The sequence below is a fragment of the Dreissena polymorpha genome, chromosome 1 (genome assembly GCF_020536995.1).
Source record: "Dreissena polymorpha isolate Duluth1 chromosome 1, UMN_Dpol_1.0, whole genome shotgun sequence".
NCBI classification, from domain to species: domain Eukaryota; kingdom Metazoa; phylum Mollusca; class Bivalvia; order Myida; family Dreissenidae; genus Dreissena; species Dreissena polymorpha.
Window position 1 is genome coordinate 91,304,286 of NC_068355.1, and position 15,052 is coordinate 91,319,337.

The following is a 15,052-nucleotide window of genomic DNA, read 5'->3' on the forward strand; positions in this document are numbered from 1 at the left end:
TTATACTTTTGTAAGATACGCTAAAGAGAAGTACAATTCCTTTTACCAAAATATGAATCATTTTCTGCACACGTGAAATGCAAATTATTTCATTGCGAATGAGATGCTAATAGACTGATGTAATGACAGCGATGAATTTAAAGAATCTGTTTGTCTTACATGTACACTATACATGAAAGGAAGGTATCATTACTCTCGTTTATTTTATATATATTATTATGAAAAATTATTTCGTTAAAGGCATAGTCAAACGGAAAAACTTTTCATGGTTATTATAATATATCATTCCTTCACTAAAATGAATGATATATCTATGGATAATTGTCAATTTTGTGGTTTAAATTTGAAATGTCATAATATGTAACGTCTCTTACAGAGTATATTATATATACGATTTTGTAGTGACTGTCATGTTTTATACATAGCACACACAATGCACCCATATCCGATTTTTCGTCATTTAAAGTCAAAAGTTTCAATTGGTTGCATCAAAATATCACTCACTACAAGTTGGTTTTTAACTACTTCAAAAAATGAAAATGCCCCTTTAATTGACTATAGAGGATTTGACACCATTGAGTTAATGCTGTTAGTACAGATGACATAATAGTTTCAGATTTTAATTCGCACCGTTCGCTTAACTCAACGTTCAATGGCACGCGAACTTATTATTGTAACTAATGCAAGCTAAAAATAATATGTGAATATTTTCTAAAAAAACCACTATCCTGCGAAAATGGATCTTATTTAATTGTGGTTCCCTCTTATGTTGTCCGTCGACTTTAATAATAATGTGTCAGTAATAAAAGTATTGTACATATTCACATGCTTTGTAATAAATGAAAGATGCAAATGTGTCCAATTCATCTTTTTCAGTGCGCTTAATGTAGCTTCTTTAATATCCAACTTAATTAGCGCCGTCTTTATTAAGGCTATGTCTATTTTAAGAACAGATTACGGGGCGCCTAGATTACAGTGAAGTTTATACTAATGTGCAACAATGATGTGGGTCCACTCTCGTTGTTTATTTTATATGTACATAACAATTTGGCAATAACTGACATCAGTTATTTTCAGTAAATCCAATTTGTTCATAACAGTAGCCAGGTGCCTGAGATAGAGCTGATAAATAGGGATAACCACAGCAGGTGGCTAATACACAGTGTAGACTTCCCCTGTTGTATTATTGGAATTGTTTTTTATCTGATTGGCATTTATGAAGTGTATTAATTCGGGTCTGTTGGCGATCATTTTATGTGCAAAACTGTGTTTCTTACTGACTTTCAATCGTTATGCTTTTAAACACAATTTCATGCAAACCATTTAATTAAATACATTGGCGCGTTGGAACATGAATTGTAAATCAAGCTGAGTGGTATCAGTTTTTAAATCGCATAACTCGCTTAAATCAACGTTCAATATCACGCACGCTTAACAAAATTATAAAAACATCACGTGATTCATTATATTGGTTTAAAAAAGTATGTTCACATATGATATGTATTGTTATATTTTGTTTTTGTTTTTAATCAACAAGAAAAAATAAAACATTGTCATATATATAGCGCTTTACCTTTGCAAATTCTACATTACATAAAGAAGTATCGTATTTGTTAAAGTGAACATGCTTGACATATTTATAATGCATTATTACAAGTAATATAGTGCACACGGAATGTGACCTTTAACTTTATGCAATCCACATTTTTAAGCGTCGTATTGTAACAGTAGCAGACAACAGGCATCAGGTTAATAAGAATAACTGATGTATTTATAGAACGTGAATAAAATCACCAAGTAACATGTTTTGAAATTACAAATAATAGTATAACATTATTCATCTATCAATAGTCATTAAAAGCTATGTTTAAAAGCAAATAATATCAAAATGTTTGCCGAAATAAACAATTGTGCTGTGTTTGTGTCACGCTCTATTGGTATTTAAGTCGGTCCATACAATCACCGAAAAGCACCGAAAGGCACTCAATTTCTCTCTCTATATATGCAATATATCGTTTCTAGCGTGTGTTAACGGGTTTAATTAGTTATTAATGGTTATATGAATGTATGTCTATACTACATTTTGCCCAAAATTGGATTAATATCGGCAATATACCGACCGAATAGCAATTCATGTCAAGACCGAAAAGCAATCAATTTCTTGTATATAAATGAAAAATTGCGTTTCTATTGTGTGAGTAACGGATTAAATGAGTTATAAATGGTTATATTTTATGCATACTTATACTACCTTTTGTTTATTATGATGTATTAATGCCCAAAATTGGATAAATATCGGCAATATACCGCCCGAAAAGCACTTCATGTGACGACCGAAAAGCACTCAATTTATCGCTATATATATGAAAACTTGCGTTTCTATTGTGTGTAAACGGACTAAATTAGTTATAAATGGTTATATTTCATGCATATTTATACTACCTTGTGTTTATTATGATGTATTAATGCCCAAAATTGGATAAATATCGGCAATATACCGACCGAAAAGCACTTCATGTGAAGACCGAAAAGCACTCGATTTCTCGCAATATATATGCAAAAATGCGTTTCTATTGTGTGTTAATGGACTAAATTAGATAAAAATGGTTATATTTCATGCATATTTATACTACCTTGTGTTTATTATGATGTATTAATGCCCCATATTGGATAAATATCGGCAATATACCGACCGAAAAGCACTTCATGTGACGACCGAAAAGCACTCCCGCGACAGCACAGAATCACCGAAAAGCACTCAATTTCTTCATATTTTCATGAAAGTAAGCCATAAGTGCCGTTTATAATGGATTGAAAACATGTACGTATTAATTAAGTAATTAATCACTTCGTTAAATATTGATTTAAGTGTAAAGATCACGCACAAAAGTATTTTTATTTGCAACCGAAAAGCACTATCGCTCCAGCATAGAATCACCGAAAAGCACTCAATTATTCTATATATACATGAAAGTAAACTATAAGGGCCGATTTTAATGGAGTGAAAAAATGTACATATTTATTTAGTCAATAATGACTTCGTTAAATGTTGATTTAAGTATAAAAATAAAAAAGGCAGTTCTTCTTTTCATTTGCATCAAATTAAAGGTTAAAGACCGAATGTTTAAAAAAAAACTGCTATTTTATGAATATATATCAAGCACGTACACTTAACCAAAAAATACGATATTTCTTTATTTAATGTAGAATTTTGAAAAAGTAAAGCGCTTTATACATAACAATGCTTCTTTCTGGTACTTCTTGAGTAAATAAACAACAATGTACAGCATATTATATTTGTACATAATTTATAAAAAGAACTATGCGCGTCCCATTGAACGTTGAGTTAAGCGAGAGTTGAGAATTAAATTACACATTCATTGTTTCATTATTTCTTTTTTACATTGAAATGATTAAAAAATTAAGTCAGAAAACCAGCTTTGCTGCATTAAATGACCTTTAACAAAACGCCATCAGACCCGAATGAATACACGTCATTTATTCCAAGCAGGTAAATAACAAATACTATAATAAAACAGGGGAAGTCTACACTGTGTATAAGCAACCTGCTGTGGGTATCGTATCAGCTCAATACACAGGAACATGGTCATAATGGCTACTGTACTGGAAAAATTGGATTTACAGTCAAAATAACCAATTTCGTTTAAGTCTACACTGTGTATTAGCAACTTGCTGTGGTGATCTTATCAGCTCAATACACAGGAACATGGCTACTGTACGGAAAAAAATGGATTTACAGCCAAAATAACTGATTTCATTTATTGCTGAAGTGGTGTGTATTTAAATTAACAACGAGCATTGATCCACCTCACCGTTGCACATTATATTAAATTAATTAATTTAATGAACTAATTAAAGGCGGCGCTAATAAAGTGTGAAGGTGGAAATTAAGAAATAAGATATATTTTCGCATGACACTGAATACACACGATACATGGATAAAATATAAATAAGACACATTTGAATCTTTCATTTCTCCAACAAAATAGCACGTAGTCACATATATCAGATAGCTTAAAGACCAGAAAACAATATAAGTTAGACACATTTGCATCTTACATATCTTAAAAAAAACAAACATGTGAATCTAAAGCAATACATTTATTACTGACACTACCGATTCTATATGTTGGCGGACAGCATAAGTTCAAAGAAGGAACCACAATTAAATAAGATCCATTTTCGAATGATAATGATTGTATAGCAAGAAGTCATATATTAATTCTAGCTAAACTTGCATTAGTTAAAATAATTGTGTTCATTAAGTTCAAATCAATCTGTTCTGTAAAAAGAGATAGAACAGATTAAAGACGGCGCTAATAAAGTGTGAAAGTGCGCGTGCCTTTGAACGTTGAGTTAAGCGAGAGGTGCGAATGAAATTACACATAATTAAAAACTGATACTATTGTGTCACCTTGCATTGTGCTAACATCAATAACTCAAAAGTGTCTCGATGCTCGCGCAATAAATGGTTTTAATGGAACCATTAAAATCGCTATTATTAATACAAAGCACATGAACTAAAATTCATGCTGCAATTTCTATTTAAGAGTTTCACGTCAATTAGAAAAACTTAAAACATTTACATCAATTTACGTATAAGATGAAATGAAGTGCTTTTCGGTTGGTACATTGCCGATATATTTATAACTTGCTACCAGTTGATTATAACTATATATTTTATTTGATATTTTACATGACTGTCTTAGTCCTCTAAGCCGAAATGATCCGTAAACTAAAAAAGTTTCTTTGTGTCGTATTACTTAAACTAAATTTTGATTCACATCGTGCATCGAATCATTTCTGTCGGTCATGTCGGTTGATATTCATTATTTTTCTGGGATTGTTTTAGTATGATGCTGCTGCCTTTGCAAATATAACAGAATAGTTTATTTTTGACTTAAGCATGTGAAGCTCATCGTTATTAACATACATATAAATAACAGCATGCGTTGAAGTACACCCAAAAACACACATAATTTTAAAGAATAAATAATCTAAATAAACACGAAATATATTTCGTGAACATATTTCGTGAGAATGGTACATGGATGGGTTTAATACACAGTGGTCACACAATGTTATGCATATAGGTTTACAAAAATATAGATACAGTTACATATTTCTGACCTTATTTTTTTTGTGAAAAATGTACTTCTATTTAACACTACATATATATGACATTTTCTCTTATTTTAAAGCATGTTAAACAATACATGGCTAGCTTTCTTAATACAGTTTTGTTTGTGCTATTAAGTAGTTTAATAAACATGAACATATTCGGTCGGATTCTATAATATTTCGGAATTAATGCATTCCTAACATCATTATAATAAGGGCATTTAAGAACAAAGTGAAATTCATCCTCGATGTCATTTAGGTTACATAATATACATTTGCGTTGATCTCTGTCAATAAGTGTATATTCAGTTATTATCCTTTATAAAAGTGCGGCTCGTGTGAATTTGTGAATAGCAGAAGCATTTGTCTGCTTAATTAAGATCCGTGTTAGTGTTCGTGTGTCGTATGAATAGATATCGTTGCAGGAAATTACAATGATCCGTAAATTTAAGATCTGTACAGTATTGACGAAATCAGAATGAAGTATCTGGCTTATTTGGTATTTTTCCACACATGTTTTTCTTAACTTTTATTTAATTTAAATCCGTTTATAGGAACTCTATATATATATATATAGCGAGAAATTGAGTGCTTTTCGGTCTTCACAGGAAAAGCATTTCGGTCGGTATATTGCCGATATTTATCCAATTTTGTAGTATAGACATACAATCATATAACCATTAATTAACTAATTAAACCCGTTAACACACACTAGAAACGATATATTGCATATATATAGCGAGAAATTGAGTGTATTTTCGGTGCTTTTCGGTGCTATTCGATGCTTTTCGGTACTTTGCGGTGATTGTATGCACCCGTAAATAACTATGTATAGACATCGTGAACAATACATAGTGAGCAATCTACCCATATATACAATATATAATCATATCATAATATATATATATATATATATATATATATATATATATATATATATATATATATGTACTGTGCACGGTACTTACCGAAAAGAAAGGCGCAACTTCAAAAACGTCCCTCTCGTACATAAACTGGAGCGTTTTATATCCAGAATACGAGAACACTGTGTACGATCCCTTACACAAATAATCAGACAAGTACTTTGTCTGGCTATGTCCCACTACTAAAGGCATTGTTAGTAAATAAAATCAAACACAACAATTCGAGCACAAGGTCAATTAACACACTTTATATCAACACCGATTCATAAAATGTTTATATGATTTATATCGTGATCAAAGCTAGACTTGTATTGCAGTTATGATTTTTTTCTTAACAAAAAACTTCTTATTTAAGTATTCGGATCGGAACGGTTTGACAACAAGCTGTATATCTACCCAAGACCCAAATCTTCGATTGACAGTAAGTAAGAACAACATGCCAAGAGCAGATATACAAGGGTGGCACTAACCTGTGATCGCGACCATTGTATCCTTAATTGGCAGTTGTTGTTACTGTGTCCCCGGAAAATTTCAGGGTATTGCATGAACCATGTCACGAAATTGACATTTAACTGGTAATATCAATGTCAAAAGTAGCAGTAACAGACATAGTTACCGTGACTTAGTGGTCTAAGGTGCCCATCTACCTACCCAGGGGTTGTGGATTGATATGGCATCTTTTCATATTGGTATTAACACGGCCGTAGGAATAGGTCCATTGTTTACATTACAATGGTATCAAATAATGTATGGTCGGTTGGGAAAGTGATGATTTTATCACCTTTTCCGGGTAGTCCTATAGGCATTTGCGCGTGTACAAAACGTTAAAATAGGCCGACTTTGACCGCGATTTACAGGCTGAATCTGAACCTGCCTTAAAATATTTTTAGATGGTTAGAAACTGTGGAGGTTCTCCTGTACTACAATACCATTATAATTAATATCGAGTCAATAATACTGTTTTATAACCCCGTTTACCTTCTCCGGGTTTTCCTTAAGGCATTTCCGTGTGTAAAAAAAACCGTTAAAACAGGCTGACTTTGACCGGGATTTACAGGCGGACTCTGACCCTGCCATAAATTATTTGGACATGGTTAATAACTGTGGAGTATCTTCTTTACAACGGTACCATTATAATTAATATCGGACGAATAATAATGCATTTATAACCATTTTCGCTTTGATGCTTCGCCTTATTTCATATTATGCTTTCTCACAATATTTTTTACATATTTAGAAACAGTGGAACAATACCGTAACAACGGTACCAAAAATGTATGGTCGGTTGGGAAAAGGATGCTTTTATAACCCCTTTTAGCTTTTCCGTGTTTTCCTCAAGACATTGTTCTGTGTTAAAAAAAACACGGTATTTTTCGGTCAACTTTTACCGCACAGCGATTTACAGGTTAACACTGTCCCTGCCATAAAATATTTTTACATTATTAGATACTGTAGAGGATCTTCTTTACAACGGTACCATTACAATTAATATCGGACGAATAATAATGCATTTATAACCATTTATATCGGTTCCTGGTTTTCTTTACGGCATTAGCGTGTGTAAAAAAAAACCGTTAAAACAGGCCGACTTTGTCCGCGATTTACAGGCCGACTACGATCCTGCCATAAAATATTTTCATATGGTTAGAAAATGTAGAGGATCTTCTTTACAACGGTACCATTATAATTAATATCGGACGAATAATAATGCATTTATAACCATTTATATCGGTTCCTGGTTTTCTTTACGGCATTTGCGTGTGTAAAAAAACCGTTAAAACAGGCCGACTTTGTCCGCGATTTACAGGCCGACTACGACCCTGCCATAAAATATTTTGATATGGTTAGAATCTGTAGAGGATCTTCTTTACAACGGTACCATTATAATTAATATCGGACGAATAATAATGAAGTTATAACCATTTATATCGGTTCCGGGTTTTCTTCTCGGCATTTGCGTGTGTAAAAAATACCGTTAAAACAGGCCGACTTTGTCCGCGATTTACAGGCCGACTACGACCCTGCCATACAATATTTTGATATGGTTAGAATCTGTAGAGGATCTTCTTTACAACGGTACCATTATAATTAATATCGGACGAATAATAATGAAGTCATAACCATTTATATCGGTTCCGGGTTTTCTTCTCGGCATTTGCGTGTGTAAAAAAAAACGTTAAAACAGGCCGACTTTGTCCGCGATTTACAGGCCGACTACGACCCTGCCATAAAATATTTTGATATGGTTAGAATCTGTAGAGGATCTTTTTTACAACGGTACCATTATAATTAATATCGGACGAATAATAGTGAAGTTATAACCATTTATATCGGTTCCGGGTTTTCTTTTCGGCATTTGCGTGTGTAAAAAAAAACGTTAAAACAGGCCGACTTTGTCCGCGATTTACAGGCCGACTACGACCCTGCCATAAAATATTTTGATATGGTTAGAATCTGTAGAGGATCTTCTTTACAACGGTACCATTATAATTAATATCGGACGAATAATAATGAAGTTATAACCATTTATATCGGATCCGGGTTTTCTTTTCGGCATTTGCGTGTGTAAAAAAAAACGTTAAAACAGGCCGACTTTGTCCGCGATTTACAGGCCGACTACGACCCTGCCATAAAATATTTTGATATGGTTAGAATCTGTAGAGGATCTTCTTTACAACGGTACCATTATAATTAATATCGGACGAATAATAATGAAGTTATAACCATTTATATCGGATCCGGGTTTTCTTTTCGGCATTTGCGTGTGTAAAAAAAAACGTTAAAACAGGCCGACTTTGTCCGCGATTTACAGGCCGACTACGACCCTGCCATAAAATATTTTGATATGGTTAGAGTCTGTAGAGGATCTTCTTTACAACGGTACCATTATAATTAATATCGGACGAATAATAATGAAGTTATAACCATTTATATCGGATCCGGGTTTTACCATAAAGATTTCCGGATAGTTCCGGGTTTTATACCTCGCCTATAATCCGGCCTAGCCGTACAGCAGCTGTAGGGACAAATCGGGCCCGCCGCCGTTATATCGGCACACATCCGATATAATTATATCCGACCCAGCTGTGATGTATATTATTGTCTACAAAATTTTACTTACAGTTTCTTTTTTTTTTACTCTGTCTTCAGATGCAGTTACACAGATTTTAACTGTGTTGGAAACAATGAGGGAGGAGAACAGGGATATGAAGCGGATGCTGCAACGGCTCTTGGCTATGTCAGCTACTGATGACCAGCCAGTGCAACTGCCAGAGAACATCATTCTTCCAATCGGAACATTAGAGCAAATGAACGAGTTTTAAGAGCATCTTGGTGATGAAGCTACGATCCATCTTTTCTAGGACTGCTGTATAGTTCAAGCTTTTTATCAAATATATTAAGCAATGTTGTGAATGTAATTGACAGTTCTTTCTCGATTTATCCTAAACCATTTCTTTAAGGCTCATCTTCTAAGAAAGCATACAATCTTTTTAATCTGGAAATGAAACGGTATATATTCCTTTGCAAAAGAAGAAACAGCATTCCAGTTTTCGAAGGTTTTAAATGACATATATATATATATATATATATATATATATATATATATATCATGTGCAATTATGAAAAAAAAACTAGAATGTATGAAGATATCAAAGATAATAATATGGACTGTGACTTGTTCTTGAAAATGGATTTGCCATTTATTTGAGTTTTGGAGTTTTCTGCAGGGTTTTTAATTTGTAGTTTATAAAATATTTTGTTCGTTTTGTTTAGTCTTACAAGTATGTTTTCTATGAATGTTCTTTGAGTACATGGTGTGTTATTTGTATTGGTTAAAGATTGAATTTGCATGGGTTTGCTTTTGAGTGATGTGTAGTACATCAGGAAAATACTTGAAGGTATCCCGTATATGTTACATATATTTAATATAAAAATAATAGAAGTCCTTAATTCTATCGTCGTATAACTGGTCGACATATATAATGTTATAGAAAAACGTCTTATTGTTTAACGTTATGTCTTTATTGTTCCATAAAATAGTTTTACTGTTGGTTTGGGTTTATAGATTATGAGTAACATTACTCCCTGCAGATAGAACATTAGATAGAAACATGTTTTCGTAAGCAACTTCATGTAAAATATTTTTGCTGATGTAACATTCAAAAAGTAAGGTATCGCCATATTATTTTAGAATTTTCGAGTAGAATAGTTAACGTGGGATCCTCCTGCTATGTATGTATGTATCCATGTATATGTATGTAATACTATATGTGAATAAAAGTTGAGATTACTTTAATAAATTTTTAAGTCTTTTAACATAAACCTTGTTGTATTTCTTGCAGGATAATGCTATTTACCTCTAAAACCCTTTGATATCACTCTGTTTCAGCAAGAAGAAATAGATAAAACATTATATAAAAAAATGAAAATGGAAGTACATGTACAAGAATCTTTTGTCTGATGTTTAATTTGAACACACAGTATTTTATGTTTGCAGCCTACATGTATTATTTCTAACCTGAATTTCCATTAATGCGTTGTCCAAAATTTTACAGGCTCTGTGTACCCATATTGAATACAATGCTACCCGTTTGTAGCCCATATTTAGAACAATGCTACCCGTATGTAGCCCATTTTGAGTAAAATGGCTGCCCGTATGTAGCCCATATTGAGTTAAAGGGCTGCCCATATTGAGTAAAAAGGGCTGCCCATGTGGGACCCATATAGGCACCTATATGGGCCCCATGTGTGCTGCCAACATGGGACCCAGATGGGTAGTGCAACCGGGCTCCATATGGGTCCCATCTGGGCTGCCCCATATACATACATGTGCCTATATGGGTCCCTTATAGATTGTTTGCTGGATAATTATTTCCATATTCTGTCTGTGTACTAGTATATTTTAGTTCATAAAAGTATCGTTTTTTCCCTATCCTGATATTCGTTTTGGCCAAACCATTTTAAATTTTCGAAATTGAACATTTAACATGTAAAAGTATAAAGTTTTAAACAAGCTGTCGTTCCAGCAGTGGAAGCGTGGTCCCACTTTAATGCATTGCATTCGAACCCGCAAGGTATCAGGGTCAGTTCGCGGCCAGTAAAATGATCGTTATAGAATATAGACGCTATCGCTTGAACTAGGTGAACTGGAATTTTCTTTAGATCGGAAATTTATTAAATGAAGATATTCAGCGATATAATTATGGTATGTCAATAATAGATTCTAATGCGTTTTCAACAATACCATGATAAATATTATTTTTGATTAATTTAACAAGAATTATTCCACCATATTGACGTATGTATTAAGCATGAGCGCGATGATTCTTGATACTGTTAATAATCGAATCAAATAACAATGCCCGGCAAACCACTAAAACAGGTTTGTTCGAAGAACGCGCGTATAAATATTTAAAATATGTATGGATACTTCGCGTGTGGCCGGTTTACTCATATGTTTTAGTTTCACTTCCATTCTTCTTTTTGTTTTTTGTTTTATATCAATAGGTATATGACCAGCAATATGTAATAATGTAAGATAAGCCGCGAAAATTCCGCGTAACATCTCGTACTGCGTGTGATGCAGCTAAGAATTGCACAAAAAAAGACATTCGCTATCTTTGATCTCATTCATTGAACTTTTTACCTTTCACTAACTCCAACCACAATCAGCGCCGTATATCTTTTTTAAAAGATATTTCTTGTTTATTTTGACCTTGCAGTCAAGGATAACCCATGAAAGTGCAAGCACTTATTTCCGATGGGTTCCTTTGGTTTTTGCTTAAGAGACAGCATGCAGAAGAGACATGCAGTATTGAGATACAAGGAATCCGTGTGCGATACCCTAGCTGTTTGCGAATAGATCCATTGGTTCTTTTGTATGCTCGGTGTTTAGCACCGATACACGCGAAAATTACCTGGGTTTTATACCAGTACATCTCTAGTTGGGTAGGAAACACTTAAAGCATTTCTGAAATGTCCAGTGCCCAGGCCAGGAGTGTCACCACTCGACTACCGCACCATATTTAAGTATACTTAAGAAAACCCAGGGTACAACTAAGTAATACCTGAGCCGACAATGAACAATCGAGCGTTACTTGTGACTTTTTGATGTCCTTTGTTTTATTGCAAAGTGTACGTGTTGTCTTTTGTTTAGAGCGAACGTAGTATGCCAACAGAACGCACGTCTTTAAGGTTTAATTGGGCTCGTTAAGGCCACATTATTCTTTTATATGCGTTAATTCTCAATCTATAGCATAAACTTTTGATGAATGAATAATTTACAAAAGAAATAAACTTTTTGGCAAAAAATATTTATAACGAATTAATTTTAACGAATTTCACACAAGTGTTCACAAAATGGTTGATGCATAAATAGTTAAATACCGATATTTGTTTCTTTTTTACAGAAGGTATATTTTGCAATGAAGAAGCCTTTATTTGATCATAATTTCATTTATTAAATCGATTGACGTACCGGAACAATTTTAGAAATTAGACAAGATATCGATGAAACAAATGTTCTGAGCAAGTTTTAATGAAGAAATGGAAAACAGTGTAATATCTAGTGTGTTCACAAGGGTTTTCTATTTCCATATAAAGTAAACTCCTCCACATCCTAGCAGCCATTTTTAACTGGCCCGAAATATAATAAGAACAAATGTTCTTAGCAAGCAGCACCTACAATGTTACATGTATATAGTGTTCGCAAGGTGTAGCTGTAGCCATACAAGAAAACTGCTCCACTGTCATGTTTTTAACGGACAAAAAACATTATCGAACTCTACTCGGATTTCATACAAATTAATGTTCTGATGCAGTTTCATTATGCTTGGGCAAAAAGTGCGACTTCTAGAGGTTTTACGGTGCTTTACTTTATCTATATATAATGAAATATTACCCGTCTTTCGGCAGCTTTTTTTTCGAACGTGAGCGAGATATCGTTTGAGCAATTTTTGTTCTGAGCAAGTTTCATGTTCATTGGGAAAAACTGTGTCCTCTTTAATCTTCCCAAACATTTTCATAAATTAAAACTAGTGGCATAGGTCAAACACACGACGATTTTCATCAATTCGTAATACAATTACATGTAAGCTATTGTAATGCATCGTCTCAAGTCGCTACCATATATCAGGACTTATCCCATGATGGCCTATTAAGTGGATGAGGGACAAATAAGTTCTTAATAGTATTTAAAATATAACAATGGTTCAGCAAGATAAAAAGAACTGTGGACGGATTCGTGTTTTTTTTAAATCCTCCCCAGTTAAAGTATTATTGTTCTTTTACCGATAATCACTAACATCACCACGTGCATGTGCGTTGGTTTGTCTAACATAATTAAACCGCTATCCACATGACAATGTGGATACAGTACTATAAAATATTTTTCTAAACTATAAATTGAAGCCTATAGACACGACTTGACACTTAGATGCCTTAAGGAATATTGAACGAAAAATGTGGTTGGGTTCAATCGGTGCCAGATTAGCGACGTGGAGGCCTCTAGGCAGTCGGCCTAGTGCCTAATAAAACGCCAGTTCCGAGATTTCTATCGTTTCAATTTGCCTAACAATGCCATGGCTGGCAAGACATTACATGTTACAATGTCCTTTCATGTGTATAAAATGTGAATATAATAACGTAGTGCCAATACGGCATAATACTTAGTGTAAGAATCTAAGAAAAAAAATCACTGTAGTCTGTGTATTCACGGTCTCACGGGGGCCCTAACTGCCGCGGTTCATAGGCAGTTACCTTCTTTATATGATGGGTAATCCGGGACATGGGTCAATGTGGGTTCGGGATTTTTTCAAAGGAGATAAAAATGTATTTATTCAATTACTAGATAGCAGCAATAAATGTAAAAACATAATTAAACAGAAACTCTGAGTCGCACATTACAAAGGCGTAGATAACCTCCAAAAATTGGGGCGGCGGGTCCGTCCACCTTCGTGTGGCCGATCTTGCCCGTCTTCTTGGCCGTCATGCAGAAATAGCAGAACGCAAGGTCCCGGCTCTGAAAAGAATAACATTGTTAGAAATTGTGTGTTAAATATTAATGATAATAAAAAAAATATTTAGCAACAATACGAGTATTATTTGTATGTTTTTTCTTCTTCTAAATTTCGTTTGTATTTAGATCGACGTTAGGTTCATAAAAGGTAAGAACGGTCGCAAATTAAAATTTAATACTTATATGCATACCTCATTGTAATGGAGCCACGTGAACGATTCAAACCAACTAAATTGGAATGAACGCTGTACTGGCTTTTTCTTCCCGAATGTACGCTTAGGAAAAGCAAAATTTCGAGGCTGATTAGGAATATTCATTTTAAACATTTAACAATTACATTTATGATATTGTTTCAATGATTTCTAATCAAATAATAACTTATACTTAGAACAAAAATATTTTCAATCAAATTAATGTTTTTCACGCGTATATTTAGTATACTAGTATACTAAAGAATAATACTAGTATTATTTACTCAAAATTGTTTTAATTGGCAGTTATCTTTGAATTAAAGCGATAAATTAAAATAAAAAGAATAGCCCGTCCTTAATAAAAACACCGACATTGCATCACGGAAAAGAACAATAAAACAATTAACGCAATGACATTTACCCGGGCCCCTGGTTTATGACACCCAACAAGGAATATTGACACATCACTATTGGCAACCCCCGTAGCAGACGGAGAGGGGACACATGGCTTCTGCACTGACGGAGCGTGATTACAAAAATACTGATTTGGGGCGGCGATTTTGGGGGATTTTACGTTTTAATTGTATAACGACGACTAACCGAAATATTGGGGCGCCACCCCATTACCTACGCCCTTGCATTAAATTTGTTTTTAAATTACTTTGTCTGTAGTTTTACTTGTGTCCATTGTTAACGTAAAACTTGTACTTAATATGAAAATGTATCCCTTCGTAATTCTGTGAACATGTTCGTTAATACTTAAACCATCAAAGGTACAT

The 15,052-nt window shown here is 33.7% G+C and overlaps 1 long non-coding RNA gene across 1 annotated transcript in view; it reads left to right on the top strand.

Moving 5' to 3' along the window:
• LOC127840776 (uncharacterized) overlaps positions 1-9,628 on the top strand; it is a 28,978-nt gene extending 19,350 nt beyond the window's left edge. The window contains exon 3 of the long non-coding RNA XR_008030541.1: positions 9,216-9,628. This is a non-coding gene — a long non-coding RNA (uncharacterized LOC127840776). The remainder of the gene's footprint in view (positions 1-9,215) is intronic.
• Positions 9,629-15,052: the final 5,424 nt, after the last annotated feature.